The following is a 19597-nucleotide window of genomic DNA, read 5'->3' as shown; positions in this document are numbered from 1 at the left end:
TTCTTCTGGTCTTGTGTTTTGTGAACAGTGACAAAATGTTGGCCTCATTTTACTTGTATCACAGACAGCGATCAAGGAGATGTTTCGTTTTGCATGTGTGTGTAGTTTTTTCTTTGTCATTTCACAGTGCCCTTCAGCTGTGAGGCGACTCTAAATAACCAGGTTGATTTGGAAATATGCCGTTGTAAGATTTCCAATTAGATTATAACCTTTGGATTGAACAATACACATATATATCGTCAAGCAAACCGAGTGCGGCAGGCGCAGCACGGTGGAGAGGACGGGAGGACACAGGGTCAGAATCCAGACTTGACACTGACAGTGTAACAGTGGTCATTCAGTGAAGAACCGAAAGACACCGACACGATTTTTATCGTCTTTTTATTTTATTTTAAAGTGGGCCTGGAAACAGAAGACAACACACAAAATGTCTTCATGAATGTCATTGTGTTGGTACTTTACAGGCTCTCTGTCTCATGGCAATGCCGCTCTCTCTCATTATAGGACTTCAAAAGTAATACAATCTTAGACTTCCTCCAGCTTGGATGGATCCATTTTCTCAAGGTAGTATTTTCTTAGCTCTGCCCATATCTGGTTGTGGTGTCCGCCAAAACCCACGACGTTGGCACTGTTGCCGGTCACCACTCTAGGCAGCATCGCACAGTGGAAGATTTCTTCTGTGGTGTGTTTACCTGCAGGTGTGCATTAGCAAAGCTTGATGTCTCCCAGGGCCAGTGTTTCTCCTGCCATGCTTTCCTCCAGTGCTGTTATCCATTTGTTTGCCCCTTCGGTGAGGGCTGGCTGTCAGATTGCTAGGCCCACCATCTCCATAAATGACCATGGCACATAGCGGCGTTCGCGTTCAGGTCCTTTGACCAATAGGGGATACATGCCTTCCCTTTCTTCCTCATAACTGTTTCTTCTGTGCAGGCATCCCACATCCCTTTCCCACTGATGCTCTTGCCTCCGCTTTCAATGGTGTCTTTGTCCTTTTCTTTCCCTCCTTCAACATGGTGGGATTTTAACGTGCCATTTAGCCGCAGATGTAATGTTTCCCCTTCTTCTTCTTGTCCCCACGTACTGTCTGGGTTTCCCCATGTTTTCCTTCTAGGTACCACTTTGGGTGTGGATATTTTCCCATGTTGATCTTGGAGCTCTGTGGCTATGACTTCAATGCTTTTCTTCACTCTAGACAGCATTTCCTCAAGTTGTCCTTTTCGCTGTAGAGTTTGGCTGGTTCCATGCATTGGTGAGGAACATGGCAGTTTGAGTGGGTCCCACTCTCCTTCTGTTGGGGTCCTGTTTGTGTCCTGTCGTTTGGGGATCACGTATTTCTTCAATTTGCTTTTCTCCAGCACTTTTGCATAGTCCAGTCTGTCGTTGAACTCTGCTCTGGTATCCCCTTCTGCTGCCTTTTGTTGGTAGTATCGTTGGTCCTGAATGTTTTGTGCTTCCATTTCCATGTGTAAGTTGTCTGGCTTCATCAGACTGGGTGCTTGATTTATCTTGCTCACTGCTGCTCTCGGTTTCTTCTCTGTCTCTTCCAGGTGCTTTTCTCCCTTTTTTGTATTTTCTTCTTTTGTCTGTCTCCCCCTCTTTAAGCTTTAGGGTGAAATCCCCCTGTACTTTTCCTATCACTCTCGTTCTTTGTCTTGGCTCGACCCTAGTGGGTACTGTCCTACTCTAAAAGGGTTCTTGTCATGTGGGTAGGGCGGTGGGTTAGTTGAATAAGGGGAAGCTGTGGGGCATGGTCTCTGGCTTTCTTCTGTTTCTTTCCCTTCTCTTCGTCTCCTTTCCCTGGTTTCTCATTATCCTCCATCATAATTTTTCATACTGCTCTAATCCTTTGTTGGTGGTGCTTTCCCTCTTGTCTGAACCAACTTAACACTTCCCTTTCTTTAGTTCTTTTCCCTGCCCTTTTGTCACCTGTCTGTTTGGGTTTGGGATGTTTTATGTTGGTCTCCATCTCGTTACAACAGGCCATATCAAAGGTGCCCTCTTTTGGCCACTGTGGGATTCTGTCATGCCATTTTTTCATGCCGTTTAGAATTTGTTTATTTTTATCCAGATGGTGCTTTATGATAAGTTCCGCTGGGGACCCTCTCCCCCTGCCGTGCACCGACCCCCCTTTGCTCTTCCCTTGGCCCACACCCATATCTCGGCTGTGCTTTGTTTGATATGGACCTAAGTGTTCCTTGTTCCTTGTTTAGCTTTCCCATTTTAATTAAAGCAATTACTGAGTTTTATTGTTTTTATTATTTATTTGTTAAATTTTGTATTATTTTATTGTTTATTTATTATTATTATTTTTTTTAAATGTATTCCCTCCCACACATTTTAGTATTTTTAGTATTTTTACAGCTTATAGAGCTTATTGTGTGTAATCACTGGGTGTCACGACATTTCACTGCATATATGTACGACCGTATGTATATGTACTGTATGTGACAAATAATCTCTTGAACTTGAACTTGAACTTGAACTCCGATCGGATATTCCGACCCTCCTGCCTTGTTTCCCTTCTGTCTTCGTCTGGGACTGACGGTGATACCCGGCCGTGGATTTGGAGTCCGTCTGCAAGCAAGCACCCCCAATATGACAGTGGCCGTCAAATCTTGGACTGTTGCTCTGTTTCTCTAAAACGTATTTTATTTATTTTGGGAATTTACCTTATCTTTTATTTACTTATATATGTATACATCTATATCCCTATTATTATTATTATTATTTTATTGATTGATTGATTTATTTATTTATTTATTCAGTTATGCACTGCCTGTCTCTAGGAAGCATTTGGGGAGTTTTTGCTTGAGTTTGATTAACGACTTTGGCACCCTGCCCAGATTTTAGTTTTCTGAGCTAGTGCATCTTGATTCCTGGTTCGTGCCTTGCTCGTCTCTGTGTCTGTGTGCTCTAGCCAAATAGTGTGCGCATGTGTGCTCCTACACTGAAATCAAAAGCAATTTCAATCAAAAACATCTTAACAGGCCAAGTTACATGTTAACATAGGACCCCTTCTTTGATATCACCTTCACAATTCTTGCATCCATTGAACTTGTGAGTTTTTGGAGAGTTTCTGCTTGAATTTCTTTGCAGGATGTCAGAATAGCCTCCCAGAGCTGCTGTTTTGATGCGAACTGCCTCCCATCCTCATAAATCTTTTGCTTGAGGATGCTCCAAAGGTTCTCAATAGGGTTTATGTCAGGGGAGGATGGGGCCACACCATGAGTTTCTCTCCTTTTATGCCCATAGCAGCCAATGACAGAGGTATTCTTTGCAGCATGAGATGGTGCATTGCATGAAGATGATTTTGCTACAGAAGGCACGGTTCTTCTTTTTGTACCATGGAATAGTCAGAAACTCTTTATACTTTGCCGAGGTCATTTTCACACCTTCAGGGACCCTAAAGGGACCCACCAGCTCTCTCTCCATGATTCCGGCCCAAAACATGACTCCGCCACCTCGTTGCTGACGTCGCAGCCTTGTTGGGACATGGTGGCCATCCACCAACCATCCACTACTCCATCCATCTGGACCATCCAGGAATGCACAGCACTCATCAGTAAACAAGACTGTTTGAAAATTAGTCTTCATGTATTTCTGGGCCCAACCATTTCTGCTTGTGAGCATTGGTTATGGGTGGCCGAATAGTAGGTTTATGAACAACTGCAAGCCTCTGGAGGATCCTACACATTGAGGTTCGCGGGATTCAAGAGGCACCAGCAGCTTTTAATACCTGCTTGCTGCTTTGTAATGGCATTTTAGCAGCTGGTCTCTTAATCCAATGAATTTGTCTGGCACATATCTTCCTCATTATGATTTTATCTGCACTGTCTGTGCTCTGAATTAGCCACAAATCTCTTAACAGTACAATGATCACGCTTAAGTTTTTTGTGAAATATCTAATGTTTTCATACCTTGTCCAAGGCATTGCACTATTTGATGCTTTTCAGCAGCAGAGAGATTCTTTTTCTTTTCCATATTGTTTGAAACCTGTGGCCTGCTTAATAATGTGGAACGTCCTTCTTAAGTAATTTTCCTTTAATTGGGCTCACCTGGCAAACTACTTATCACAGGTGTCTGAGATTGATCAGTGATCAGTGATCCAAAGAGCCCTGAGAAACAATACCATCCATGAGTTTAATTGAAAAACCAAAAATGTCATGTTTATGACACTTAAATCTAATTTGCATAATACTTTGGAATGCGGTGTATGCACTTCAGGTGTTTTATTAAACTCAAACGTCTAATGTTGTATGCCCAGCATGCTGACAGCACAGGTTATAAAAAAATAAAAATAAAAATAAATAAACTCAAATGTCTATGCACAGAGACAATTAACTGAACTCGATCGTCCGCACGCAGGGACAATTTCTATTGTGCTCTAACGTCCGCACTCAGGGACCATTTACCAACGTCCTCACCCAGGGACCATTTACTAACGTCCGCACTCAGGGACCAATTTACTAATGTCCTAAGAGTGGGGATTTTCTCCATGACAAAATCTGATGAAGTCAATTAACTGCTTTATTAAAAATATAAAACAAGACCTTGTGACCTAATTTCCAGTGTTGAAATTAAAGTGAATTAAATTTAACACTAGAAAAAATCAAATAAGCATGAAATGATATTGAAAAACATAACTCTCCCTATGGACACCGTGAAGCATCCACCGGGTTCACCAACTGGGACACCAGGAACCGTCCCTGCTCTCATTGCCAAGTTTGAACACTACAAGCACAAGGAGCTGAAAGGAACTATGCTGGGCATAAATGATCAATTCCCCCGGGAGATCAACGACCAACGGAAGGTGCTGTATCTCATCCTGAAGGAGAACTGGCAGAAGGGTAAACAAAAATAGATGGTTGTTGATAAACTACATATAGGCGACCTGTTATTCCGAGACTCCACCACCACACCCTGGTTATTTGGATTCTTATGTTTGTATTCTTGTAATTCTGCTAATCATTTACTGGGAGATGTAGAAATTAGCACGCTAACTATGTCAGGATTTAAAATATTGCTCACGCTCATCACCTCACCCCCCTAATCCCCCCTTCCTACTTCTCACATCATCTCACCTCCCTAATCCCTCTCTCCCCACTTCTTCCGTCATTCTCACTCTATTCCGTCTCTCACAATGTGTATGTCCCATCCTGCAATGTCTATGTTTATCTTTGTCTACTTGTCATTTGTTTGTGTGGAGATTTTGTGTTTGTGTAGATATAAATCCAAAGTCACCTCACCAGGATGAACCCCAGCTTCTGTCTACTGCAAGAAACTCACCTCACTGCATCCGAGCACCTCAAACTCAAAGCTAAATTGGTTAATCAGATGTTTTCTGCACCATACAACTCAAAAAAAAGAAGCGTTTCTATATTGATCAACAAAAGTATCCCATATCAAAATAAAACCACAATATCAGACCCAGATGGGCGTTACATAATGACTAATGGAATTTTAGGAAACATCAAATTAACCATAGCTAATATTTATGGCCCCAATGAGGATGAGCCAAATTTCTTTCACAACATATTTTCAAAACTCTTAGAATTCTCTTACTCAATTGTTATATTGAGAGGAGACTTAAACCCATTACTGGATCCAAGTTTAGACTGTTCTCAAACCAGAAATATTCACAAATCCTGGCATTCACTTTAAAACAATAAATGAGTGATCTTGCTCTTGGATCAAATAACCCACATTCGAGAGAAAAGACATATTATTCACCACCCCACCAAAGTTTCTCTAGAATCAACCTTTTCTTGACAAGTGACTCCGCAATGTCCAAAATCACTTATCCTGAAATCCACCCAATTGTAATTTCCGATCACGGGCTGATTAGTTTGAACCTCATTATTGAAACAAACTGGAACCCTCCCAGCAGGTGGCGGCTTATTGCCTCACTTTTGACAGGTAAAGAATTTAACCATTTATTTTCCAGAGAATGGATTTCCTTCATTGATCTGAATGACTCCCCAGAAATATCATCATCCTTAATCTGGGAAACAGCTAAGGCAGTTCTAAGAGGTGGTATTATTATATTCTCCACTCACAAGAAAAAAGAAAGGACAATAATGCCAAAATAAACTCGAACAACGACTAAGGGGAGTTGCACTCCCAATATCCCACCCATCCACTGAGCATCCACTCCAAAATGAGATCAGGACAATTCCATCTCAACTTGACAATATCATCCATCAAAAGACACAATTCCTCATGCAACAAACAAGAGCAGCTATCAAAGATCCACAGGGTAGGATAACATACAAGACATCAATAACATATTTAGACACTTTTATAATGAGCTATATCACTCAGACAATGAATCTAATATATTAAACATTTACTCATTCCTTGATGATATTGACCTTCCTAAACTTTTGACGGAGCAGGCTACCACTTTAGATCAACCACTTACTCGAGGAGAACTCAGGAATGCTCTCTTCTCTATGCCCAATAATAAATCACCTGGATCAGATGGCTAACCAGTGGAATTCTATAAACACTTCTGGCCATTTATATCCCCATTATTCATTAGAATGGTTACAGAGATAAGTCAAACTCCACCATGCCTCCACACAAAATACCGCTCTCCTTTCGATTTTGCTCAAATCCAATAAGGACCCAACCCTCACCTCCAGTTATAGACCCATAAGCCTTATTAATTGTGACCCTAAGATTATAAATAAAACACTTACCAACAGAATTGAAAAAGTAATTCCATTTATAATTCACCCAGACCAATTCAGACCAACCAGACCATTCAACCAGACACTCATCCAGCAATATGCGTCATTTATGTTATTGCTTCTTTAGATGTCGAAAAAGCATTTGACAGAGTTAATTGGAGATATCTCTTTTCAGTCCTCAACAAATTTGGCTTTGGAGAGTTACTCATTCAGTGGATCAGAATCCTCTACAACAGTGGTCCCCAACCCCCAGGCCGCGGACCGGTGCCGGTCCGCGGATCAATTGGTACCGGGCAGCCTAAGAAATAATTAATTATTTCCGTTGTATTTATTATCTGAGTCTGAACAATCTTTCAATCTTTCAACAAGCCCCCGGAGTATTTTGAAAGAAAAAAACAGGAACACGAAAGACAGAAGAAATGACTGGCGGCACATCAATAAATGCGAATGCACTGAGAGCATCATACTTGGTGGCTAACCGTATTGCTAAGGCTAAAAAGCCATTCACTATTGGTGAAGAGTTGATCTTGCCCTCCACTAAAGACATTTGCCCTGAACTTCTAGGAGAGGCTGCTGTTAACAAGATAGCATGGGTACCTTTGTTGGCTAGCACTGTGACTCGGCGCATTGAGGAAATAGCCGAAGACATTGAGAAACAATTGTTGGAGAGGATTAATACGTCACCGTGGTACGCACTCCAGGTAGACATATCTACAGATGTTGACAATAAGGCAATACTACTTGTTTATGTGCGATATCTTTATCAGGAGGATGTACATGAGGACATGTTGTGTGCGCTATCGTTGCCAACCAACACCACAGTCGCAGAACTGTTCAAGTCGCTGGATGGTTATATATTAGGAAAACTTAAATGGTCCTTTTGTGTCGGCATATGCACAGACGGAGCTGCTGCCATGACCGGACGGCTGTCTGGTTTAACTGCTCGGATTAAGGAGGTTGCACCTGAGTGTGAATCTACGCATTGTATCATTCACAGGGAAATGCTTGCAAGCCGAAAAATGCCACTCGTTGCAGAGAAACAAGCTCAGGGCTCTCATTGATTTAGCGTTGTGGTGAGTCAAAATTTTCATGCACTTTATATTCATTTTTGTGGCGTATCTGTATCTTATTTTGAAGGCATATTTAAACGTTACCATAGCGACCAGAGTCCGAGAGTGTTAGGGCTGTGGTCGCCAACAGAGGGGGATGAGGGAGAGGGGAGAGGAGATGGTTCAAACTGACAGCTTTATTTCAGCTGTTGAAAAATATCATTCATGGAGTGTTTAATAATACAAATGTGAAATGTGGAATTGCTGGTTCTTCGTATTTTTTATAACGTTTATTATTTTATTATTTATTTTATTATAATATATATTTCTTTATTATTTATTACCACGTTTATTATACTCGCAATATAAACAATCTACGAACCCCCCCCGGTCCGCAGTACAATTGTCAAGCATTGACCGGTCCGCGGTGATAAAAAGGTTGGGGACCACTGCTCTACAACTCTCCATCTGCTTCTGTCATCACCAATGGTTTCAATTCAAAGCGTTTCACTCTAAAAGGCGGCACAAGACAAGGATGTCCTCTATCCCCTTCACGATTTGCCATCTTCATTGAACCCATCGCGGTGGCCATCTGTCAAAACAGATATATCGTAGACATACAAACTGCAACCCAGAAACTTCCCTTAACCATCACAACGGGCAATATTAGATACGTACCTTGGTATTGATATCTCCACCAATCTGTCAGATTTGTTTACCCTTAACTTCACTCTATTTCTCAAATCCATTGAAGAAGAACTCATTCAATGGAACAACCTACCCATCTCACTAATTGGTAGGATAGCAGCAGTGAAAATTCATGTACTTCCAAAAATAAACTATATATTTTCAATGACCCCAGTGCAACCAACAGTACATTGGTTTAATACTCTAGATTCAGTAGTCAAAACATTTTATTTGAAATAAAAGAAACCGAGAATTTAAGCAACACTACAGAAAAACGAAAACTGTGGAGGCCTGGCAGCCCCAAACTTTATAAATTACTATCTAGCGAACCATCTTCAATTTATAAATAAAAAGTTACAACCTGAGCAACAATTGGGCCATGGATGGCGAGACATTGAACAAACAGAATGTCAGGAGTTATCATTATCTGATCTACCATTCCTTACTTAATCAATAAGAAAACATAATTGCTTTAAAAACCCATTTATCACAACAACTCTGTCAGCCTGGTGGAGATTCCTCAAACTCAGTAGTCCCACTCTATCTCCAAACAAACTCACGCCAATCTGGCACAACCAAAATGTTCTGGTTAAAAACAGACCAATAATCTTTAGGTCTTGGAAAAGACAAGTAATTACTCATCTGGAGCACATTTTTGACAACAATTCACTTATATCCTTCCCAACCTTAACCCAAAGGTATAATATCTGTGGCCACGGCTTCCTTCAATTCCTTCAATTACAGCAGTCTCTAAAAGTTAAAATCAAATTGACGAACAACATCCTACAACCACCAATCTTTAGGTCTTGGCCTTTTGCTCCTGCTGCGCGGTTTCTCTGCGGCGGGCTCCACCGCTGCCGGGAGTGGTGGAGGGCCCATATATCTGGTGGCTATCATCCAGGTGCCCTACGCTGAGCACACACTGCTATGTGGATGGGCACTCGGCACTCACACCAGGTGGGACGTTTGTTCGACTGCGGTGGGGCGGACTTCACTGTTACGCAGGGTGTCGGTGGGCATGGGAGTCCGGACGGCCTTGCCTACGGGGCGGACGGTTCGCGCTGGGTGTCGGTCTGTCGGCATGGGGCCTGGATCCGTGCCTGGCGCCCACAGCACCCGGTGATTATGCACAATGTTCTCGACTGAACACAATAGCTACCTAACTTCTACTTGACTCACTAACTAAACTAACTGATTCCCAAAACGTAATGCAGTAAGTAAATAGAATAATAAAGAATAAAATAAAATAAAATAACTCAAAAGTAATACAGAGCGGGGGTACAAAATAAAAATAAAGGGAATAGACTTACAGTATGCAGATATGTGCATTAAAGTGGCATGTGAATAAAAGGTAGTGTGTGTGGAGATATACAGTACAGTATACAACAGTACGGCACAGTATGCAGTACAGTATGCTACATACAGTACAGTAAGGTAGTGGGGCCTATGTGTGTGTCTCAGCGTTGACCGTTCTTATGGCTTGCGGGTAAAAACTCCTTCTCAGTCTCTCTGTTCTCGCTGTGTGACTGCAGAGGCGCTTGCCTGACCGCAGCAGCTGGAACAGTCCGTTGTGGTGAGGATCTTTCATGATCCTGTGGGCTCCGCTACTACAGCTCTTGATGTATAAGTGCTGCAGGGAGGGGAGGGTAGTTCCAGTGGTACGTTCAGCTGAACGCACCACCCTCTGCAGGGCCCGTCTGTCCTGAACAGTACAGTTCCCAAACCAGGCAACAGTGTTGCCTGTCAGGATGCTCTCCACTGCTCCAGAGTAGAAGGACTTGAGGATTCTCACTGAGACCCAGAATTTCTTCAGCTGCCTGAGCTGGTAAAGACGCCGCCTCGCCCTTCTCAGCAGAGTGTCTGTGTGTCTAGTCCATGTTTAGTCCTCCGTGACATAGACTCCCAGGTACTTGAAGCTGCTCACCCTGTGACAGAAGTCCCATTAATCACCATGGATCATGCGTCCTTAGCTGTAATCTGCTCCTAAAGTCCACAATCAGCTCCTTAGTTTTGCCGACATTCAGGAGGAGGCTGTTGTCCTGGCACCAGAGTGACAGGTCAGTCACCTCCTCGTGGAAGGCCTTCTCATCGCCGTCGTTGATAAGGCCAACCACGATGGTGTCGTCAGGAAACTTGATGATGGTGTTGGAGCTGGACCTGGCCACACAGTCATGTGTGTACCTTGTTAAAGTCCCCAGTCACCACCAGAGCCGCATCAGGATGTTTGTTTTGAAAACTGCACAACACATCATATAGGTCTGATAGTGCTGTGTTGGCGTCCGCTTGCGGTAGAAAATAAAGGCCTGTGATGATGCCTGTGCTCAAATCCCGGGGGAGGTAGAATGGACGGCATGAGATGGTCAGCTGTTCCAGGTTCGGCAAGTAGGAGCGGGAGAGAATATTGATGTTGTTGGGTTTACACCAGCGGCTGTTTATCATGAGGCAGATGCCTCAACCCTTGGATTTCCCTGACTCCTCAGACCTGTCGGTGCGGAACACGGGAGGGGGACTCGCCTAGACGTATGCCGTAGTCCAGCCCCAGTGGGTTCAACCATGTCTCCATCAAGCAGAGGACGCAACAGTTGCTTGTATCCTGTTGGAATTTTATCCCCGCTCAAAGATCATCTATCTTGTTCACCAGGGACTGGACATTGGCAAGAAGGATGCTTGGCAGAGGTGGACAGTAAGTTGTGTCCTCATTCTTACCTGAATGCTTACTCCGTGGGCCCAACTGCAGAACAGCGGCTCCATTGTTGTTGTTGTTGTTGCTGTTGTTGTTGCTGTTGTTGTTGAGAGCGTAAAATCTCCGGCGGTCACTCTGGATCCGCAGATAAAAAGGCCCAAAGTTGTTCTTTCAGGGAAATTTATATATCCAGGATTGCATTGTGGCCATAGGAGATCACTGCTGATGATTTTTTGGCAGACATGGTGATAAAAAAAAAACAGAAAAAAAGAAGAAAGCGCAGGCAGCTGCAAAGGGCGGCCCCACGATCGCAAAGTCTTTTGCCTGCACTTGGGGGTGGGTTGTAGGTGTGCGGTCTTCTGTGGCCACAGGGCAGGGTGCTCGGGGCTTTCATCAACCTTAGGGTGTCTTTCGCAGCGGCGGAGCTCAGGGGGGCTCCGGGGCCCTTTCCGTTGCTTGGAGGTGCCACGACATAATACCGACCTTATACACCAGAACCAATTGGGATAACTCATGTACACTCACCGGTGGACACCTTACACACACACAGACACACACCACCACACCTGCTTTGAGTGCATCCCAGCAACCTTCTGGTTGCATTCCTCTCCTTTTCTCCCTCATTTACTGCCATAACCTTGACAGGAAGAGGCCAGGTGCCCAATTGTAGTTCGAGTTTTGCTGGACCTACTTAACTGTTTTTTCAATACATGTTTTCTTCCAATGTTTATGTTTTTGTGTAAATGTTGTTTGATTCTATGTTTAATCGTCTCACCGTGATGATTAAGACCCAAATATGATAAATAGCTCTCCAAAGAGGGGGGTTGGTGGTGGCTCTCTATAACCAAAAACATCATCACGTCATCCTACAGGTCATCCACAGGACAGAGATATTGCAGCAGTTCTTGATGATTTAAGAATTAATAAAGAGTTGCATTGGAGGTTGAAAACTTGAACTCCACTTGCAGACTAACTCTGTCCTAAGTGCATGCTGACAGCACAGGTTAAAAAAATTAAAAAACAAACTATAATTTTTGCCACAAAAACAGTCAAAAAGAAAGTGTTCCAAGTCCTGCAAGGGCAGCCCCACATAATAAACACCGTAGAAACCAAATGAATATCATGACCATGATGATCTGCAGGATTTATACACCAGGAGGTGTAGTAGCAGAGCCCACAGGATCATGAAGGATCCTCACCACCCCAACAATGGACTGTTCTAGCTGCTGCGGTCAGGCAAGTGCCTCTGCAGTCACACAGCGAGGACAGAGAGACTGAGACAGAGTTTCTTCCCGCAAGCCATAAGGACTCACATAGGCCCCACTGCCTTACTTCACTGTATGTAGCACACTGTACTGCAAGTTACTGTATCACTGTTCTGGGTTACTGCATACTGCGCTGTATTGCTGTTCTGTTCGGTGCTACTGTATTGCTGTGTCGTACTGTTGTATAGTGTACTGTATATCTCCCTACACACTTTATTCACATTCACTTTACTGCACATAACTCTATTCACTTCACTTCTATTTAGTACCTCTACTCTGTATTATCTTTTTGAGTCTTGTTTTTTTCTTTTTTTATTTTATTGATATTATTCTATTCACTAACTCCATTACGTTTTAGGAATCAGATAGTTTCAGTTAGTTAGCTGGGTAGGAACTAGATTAGCTAATATGTTCGGTTTAGGAACTCTGGTGCATAATCTCCGGGTGCATTGCAGAGACTTCTGCCATGATTTAAAGCATGCAAAAATACCAATAGCTTCCGTTTGTATAGAGAACAATTCTGTACCTATGATACGAGATTCACAAGTGAATTCCAAAGTTAATTTATTGGAATTGCACACAGTTAAGTTAAAGGGATAGTTTGGATTTTGTACATTAAGTTGTATGAACTGCTTGTCAGTAGTGTAGTGGATGCAAAGCTATTTGCGTACTTACTGAGTTCCATGGTCCAAGTTCTGGTCTGGTTCAGGACAAAGAACAAGTAGTTCAGGTAAGACAGGGGGTTCATGGAACCAAAACATTTTACTCTAAAAAACATACATGTAAAATGGTCATTCATTTCCTCCACAAAATAGTGTTACCTGTGAACTGGATGGCTGCAGCGGCACGTGCCAGCTGAAATTACTACATGCTGCAGCCGTCCAGTTCACAGGTAACACTTAATAACATGGAAGGTCATTGTATGTACAGTGCAATGTAAAAATTAAACATGGTTCCCAAATATCTTTACCACAGCCTATATAAAACTGTGCTTCACAAAAGAAAAGGCACAGATCAAATGTAAGCAGCTAGCACCGAATGGGGGCCATGTTGTGTACAAGAAAAATAGGACATCAATCAGACAATACCAACTGCCTGATTTCAATAGTGGAGCTCTCCCCCTGGGAGACATGTTCTGGCTCTAAGAGGAAAACAAACAAGTCGTTTCCAAGCTCCAGCCTAACTGGACAGGAATTTGTGCCCCAGTTATGTTAACAGGTCAATTAACAATACTAGCCCCTCTACCAGAGCAACCAAGTACAAGGCACAAAAGAAGTGCGACCACCCCATGGCTTCTAGAACCTCAAGTATAGGTTGCGTTTAACCAAGACCCTTATGGCGTACCCAATGACCATCGGGTAATAGGCTTGGATTGGATAGTGTTGGGACAAATTGCAGGCTCAAGTCCCATTCCCTGTACGGGCAGGCGGTAAATGCTCAGTATCGAGCTCGCAATAGCATTTGGGTCAATTAATTATGTTATAACCAATACCGCTATATAAACCACACTATACAGGTGTTAGAGGGAGTGAGAGAAGAACTGCATGCTGTTTCCTTTTTGACCCTACAAAACAGATTTGTTATAGAAACCTTACTTGCCGAAGATTGGGGGTGTGTGACATCATGGGAGACGAATGTCGCACAGGCATACCCATACATGCAGGCGAAGGAGGTAATCTCACTGAAGCATTAAGGAAATTGAACATTCAACATTTCAATTGGAACACAGGCCGCTGATATATGGACATTTATACAGAACCTATCGTGGCCCAAGACGCTCAAAGGCGTTGAGATTGTTATTGGTTAAATTCTGTTAGTAGTAATGAAACTTCTTGCTGTGTAATCCCACTGATTAGTGTTTTAGTTAAGAAAAAGACAAAGGCTATAACAGGCCAGTTCCCCATGCAAATAGAAGAAAACGAGTACACAACAAATACAGATATCGACCATCCATACAGCCTCCCGACTTACATCCAGATGCGTGGGCACACCAACCAGAGAGACCCCTACCACCCGTATAATACCCCTACTAACACTCAAGCATGCAAACACACAGTTCAGTTCAGACCCCTACCATCTATACAATAACTCAACATTAACAACCAACCGTGTGAAGCCCTATACATGTCTATGGAAGAGCCTGTACAGTGGCAGATTGTATAGTCATGACACCATTAACTCTGCAATTGTTTCGATAGATAGTCATGGTAGATGGCTACAACTGGAAGGACAGCTATGATCACCATCCCGCCCCACACATACCAGTTTCTACTGGCCCACCCCTGCGAACCACAATGCTAACCCCGCATCATACGCCAAACCCATGCGCGTTAACACTCTCTCAATCAGGCCTTTGGGTAGTACCCCTTACCTCCCTTTCACGACACAGTACCCTTATATAACTCTGAAAACCAGTGGCCCCAGAACCAAAGTCTTCCCACTGTTAACCAGTGGCCCCAGGACCAAAGTATTCCCACAGTTAACAAATGGCCCCAGAACTCCCAAAGGTTCCACTCCCACGGTAAATGCTCCCACTTCACACCCATGCAGGCCCCATAACCCTATCAGCCTACAATCCATGGCCCAAAGCGCAGGTTCCACCCTCTCAGGTCAACCGCCAATGACAATGTGCGCCAGTAGGTGACCATCCTCAATCAATGACTGCAGCATATTTCAGCAGCTGCGAAGGGGGACTTTGGGAACTTCACTGCCTAAAGGCTACCACAGATAAATGGTTTCTTGTGTACGTGTTATATTAGGGTTGTTGTTGTTTATAAATAAATATGGTTTTGCATATTTTTATATCCATTACAAATATTATCAAGGGAATACCGTTTTTTTCTGATAACCAAATATGACCGCCCCAATGTTTATGCATATCAAACCCCACATCTGTATTTCTCACATAATTCACTGATCTTCACACATAACTTACACCACCTATATCCTCGTAGTATTTGTGCACTCACCACAATTGTTGTGTTATGCATTTGTTTCATTTACTCACCACAATTGTTGTGTTATGCATTTGTTTCTTATACTCACCACAGTTGTTGTGTTACGCATCTATATTATACTCACTACAGTTGTTGTGTCATAGAGTAGTTTGCCTACATTATATCCTCCATGCTCATTGCTACCATCAATAAGCCAAATGTGGTCCAGCAGCATAACCAGTGTTACTACTTATAGTCTTTCATCTATCCTCGTTATTTTGTTGGAATGTGACTTTAGAAGTCACATAGGGGGGAATTTTGTGATTAATTAGTAACCCCACATGAAAAGAACCTATTACATGTATAAGTAACCCCACATGAAAAGAACCTATTACATGTTATACTAAAAAACAATACAGGTACTCCCACATAACGTTCAGACTTACGACCAGCTTTCTTACCAGTCTGTATTGTGCACAGCGTACAATAAGCGTGCACGCAGCGTCAAGTATCTCATCGCGCATCTCCGTTCCCAGTCTCAGTCTTGTTCCCGCAATCTGTCAGTATTCACTATACTAGCATTCGCAATCGCCACACCACGTGAAATAACACGGGTCCTCCCTTATCGACCAATTTGCTTAATGACCTGGTGCTAGGATCAGAACTCAGCATTCAATGAAGAGTACCTGTACTCAAAATTAAGTTCATAAAAAAAACTTTAACATCATTAGAACCAGCAGATGGAGCCAAAGTGTAGTACATCATGCAAACTAGCAGATGGAGCCAAAGTCTAGTATAATGCAAACCAGCACAGGGTGCTAAAGCCTTCCACATACAGGCAGCTGGACCACTTCAAAGTCGTATACCCATATACGACTCAGCCAGGAATTTTGGAGTCAGCTCGTTCCTGAAATACAGCTCTGTGGAAAAGAACTGGAGTTCATAGAGACCACCCTCTTCCAAGAAAGGGGAGGGTGTTCAACTACGAAGGCTGCGGTTGGCTGTCTGGAAAGTGACATCAGAACTCATGATAACAAAGACTATGAGCTGCGATTGGCTCAAATGGCATTTTGAGTAGTTCATGACACTAAAATAGCCAGAACATGTAAATGAGCAAACTTCTCCACGACTATAAAAAGGAAAAAGAAGGAGATAGGATCAGTCAATTTCGCAAAGTCGACTCAGAGTTTGCTGCTCTATTTGTCTTACAAATACAAGTATGCAATAAACTTGATCGCATCAGATTTTGTTTTGTTCCAGTGGCTTTTCTTCAAAGTTTTGAAGCCAGAATAAGTGTCAAGCCCACGGTCTCCCAGAGGCACTAGAGGCTGCTCTTTTCTCATTGCTGCTCCTCCCTCCGGCAAACTCCACACACACACACCTGAGACCTATCATCATCATCATCATCAACCACTGTATTTATTCTCCGGGTCCCCAGTCACTCATCGCCAGCTCGTCAGCTAACTTACCTGAGTTCGTATCTCTCCTGGCTCCTTCCTAGTCTGTAGATCCAAGTCTGTATGTCCAAGTCCATCCTTGTCCTAACCTGCCCGTCTCTTCTCCTCGTTCAAGTGTTTTCGTCCTGCTTCCTTCAGCCCGGTTCTCCGTCTCTCTGCCCGGAACCTGGATCCCTCCTTCTCAGTCCTCACCGTTCCTGTCCTTTCCTGCTCCACCTTGTCCGATAGTCCCGCCGGCTTGGACCCGTTCCAACCCAACCGTACCCCTCCTGTCGTCACCACTGTGTCTCCAAATAAACCTCCTTCGTTTACCCCAATCTGCCTACCGTCTCCGTGTCATGCATTTGGATCCCTCCTAGCCTCGATTGTAACAATAAGATATAAACGTCATCCAGCAATCGAGGCTTTTTGTCATTTGTGTTCGTCTAACGACGAGGGTTAGGGTTAAATTGTTTGCAGACGATCACTGATGGGTTCAAGATTGCATTTCGACCAATGCATTCCACTTCTTTTGCTCTCTACACGGACTGTAATAAATGATAGGCTCATTGAAGCGCAAGTCTTAGTAGATCAATAGAACCCATAGAACTTTGGTATTCCCACGCATAAGCGCACCTGCGCCCTATTACAATGCACCCATAGTTCAGCTTCTGAGTTGGAATACGGAAGTTCTACGGTTGACAAAATGTAGTGCCAAATGAAGCGCTTTCTGACAGCAAAATTAAATAATGAAAATATTCAAAATATAGCATACATTTACACTGCAAATGGTTTTTTTAGGTGGGCCTTTTTTTTAGGTGGCTAAAATTCTGTAGCAACCCTGTTTGAAATGTTCAAACTGTGTTATTGATGTGTTTATTTTTACTGTGTCGCTTCCATGTTGAACGGGGTGAGTCCATGAGGTGGGGCAGAGAGACTGGAGGGGGGGCTCATGGGCGCGTCGGTGGGAGGTGGGGAATTAGAGCCAGGTTCCAGAGTGTGAGTGTGTCTGTTTTTCGGCATGGTTACGGCTGAAAGTAGCCTTTGTTGTTGATCAATAAATGCACTGGACTACACTCCTTGTGTTTATTCAAAGCGTTGAGTGGAACACTACAATACGTTTTGGTGCTGCAGCAACACATTCCTTAGGTTCTGTGTGGGTAGTCATGGTGCTTCTCTGAACTAGGAGCACAAAAACCCCTATCTACTGCAGGTAATTCATTGACTATGGATAAGTACTTCATGCAATCCCACTCAAAAAAGGCAAACTATCCTATGGCTGCCGTTGATTACGGTACGGGATCGGACGCTGATTCGTCCGATCCCGTACCAGGAAGTAATTTAGGTTTTGTTTTTCCCCGCAATGAGGAAGGTGCATGTATGCGGAACATGCAATAAGACCCAGCAACAAGAGCGCTAAGCACAACAGACCGGACACGTTACGGCAGCAGCACGCTTGAGCGGAGCCGTTCCAGACTCTCCCCCTATTTGCCAGCAAGCGTATGATTTTCCCTTTCGCCCACAAGCCATCTTTTTAAAGTTAGCTGCCTTGAACAAGGCAGCTTCTCCACAAAACAAGAGCAATCAAAGAAAGAAAGCATTCTGTGTGAAGCTCCGTCTCTTTGAGACACAACTACGCAACTTCAATGTTGCGCACTTCACCACGCGGTCCAAAATCAAATTTACTTTTCCAAAGGCCAAGCTTTCTGCTAAAAAAGGGGAAATGTGTTTGTGATCACATCTCTCATGACAGAATTATTACGATTATTACGATTATTATTATTATTATTATTAGATTATTACGATTATAGTTCAGCTTTCAACACCATAGTCCCCACCAGACTGGCTGTCAAGCTGATGGAGCTCGGATTGAATGGTCCGCTGTGCACCTGGATCCTGGACTTCCTCACAGGCCGCCCCCAGGTGGTCAAGGTGGGGAAGTACATGTCAAGCTCCCTCACCCTGAATACAGGATCCCCCCAGGGCTGCGTCCTCAGCCCCCTACTGTACTCCCTGTACACACATGACTGTGTGGCCAGGTCCAGCTCCAACACCATCATCAAGTTTGCTGACGACACCGTGGTCGTGGGCCTGATCACTGACTGCGATGAGAAGGCCTACCGCGAGGAGGTGGCTGACCTGTCACTCTGGTGCCAGGACAACACCCTCCACCTGAACGTCAGCAAAACCAAGGAGCTGATTGTGGACTTTAGGCGTGGATCACAATCGAGGACGCACGCGCCCTTGTGGATTAATGGGACTTCTGTCGATAGGGTGAGCAGCTTCAGATATCTGGGAGTCCACATCACAGAGGACTTAACATGGACTGTTCACACAGACACTCTGGTGAGAAAGGCGAGGCAGCGTCTCTACCACCTCAGGCAGCTGAGGAAATTCCGGGTCTCGGTGAGGATCCTCAAGTCCTTCTACTCTGGAGCAGTGGAGAGCATCCTGACAGGCAACATCACTGCCTGGTTTGGGAACTGTACTGCCCAGGACAGGCGGGCCCTGCAGAGGGTGGTGCGTTCAGCTGAACGTACCACTGGAACTACCCTCCCCCCCTTGCAGGAGCTATACACAAGGAGGTGTAGTAGCAGAGCCCGCAGGATCATGAAGGATCCTCATCACCCCAACAACGGACTGTTTCAGCTGCTGCGGTCAGGCAAGCGCCTCCGCAGTCACACAGCGAGAACAGAGAGACTGAGACGGAGTTTCTTCCCTCAAGCCATCCTAACTGTCAACGCTGACCTCACCAGGGGTCCTAACTGAGCCATGCACTAGGCTCCACTACCTACTGTACTGTATGTAGCATACTGTACCGCATACTGTGTCACTGTTCAGGGTTGTTC

Source organism: Zeus faber (assembly GCF_960531495.2).
Source record: "Zeus faber genome assembly, chromosome: 13".
In the NCBI taxonomy this organism is placed as follows: domain Eukaryota; kingdom Metazoa; phylum Chordata; class Actinopteri; order Zeiformes; family Zeidae; genus Zeus; species Zeus faber.
The sequence above is the reverse complement of the archived record's forward strand: the minus strand, read 5'-3'. Positions refer to the sequence as shown.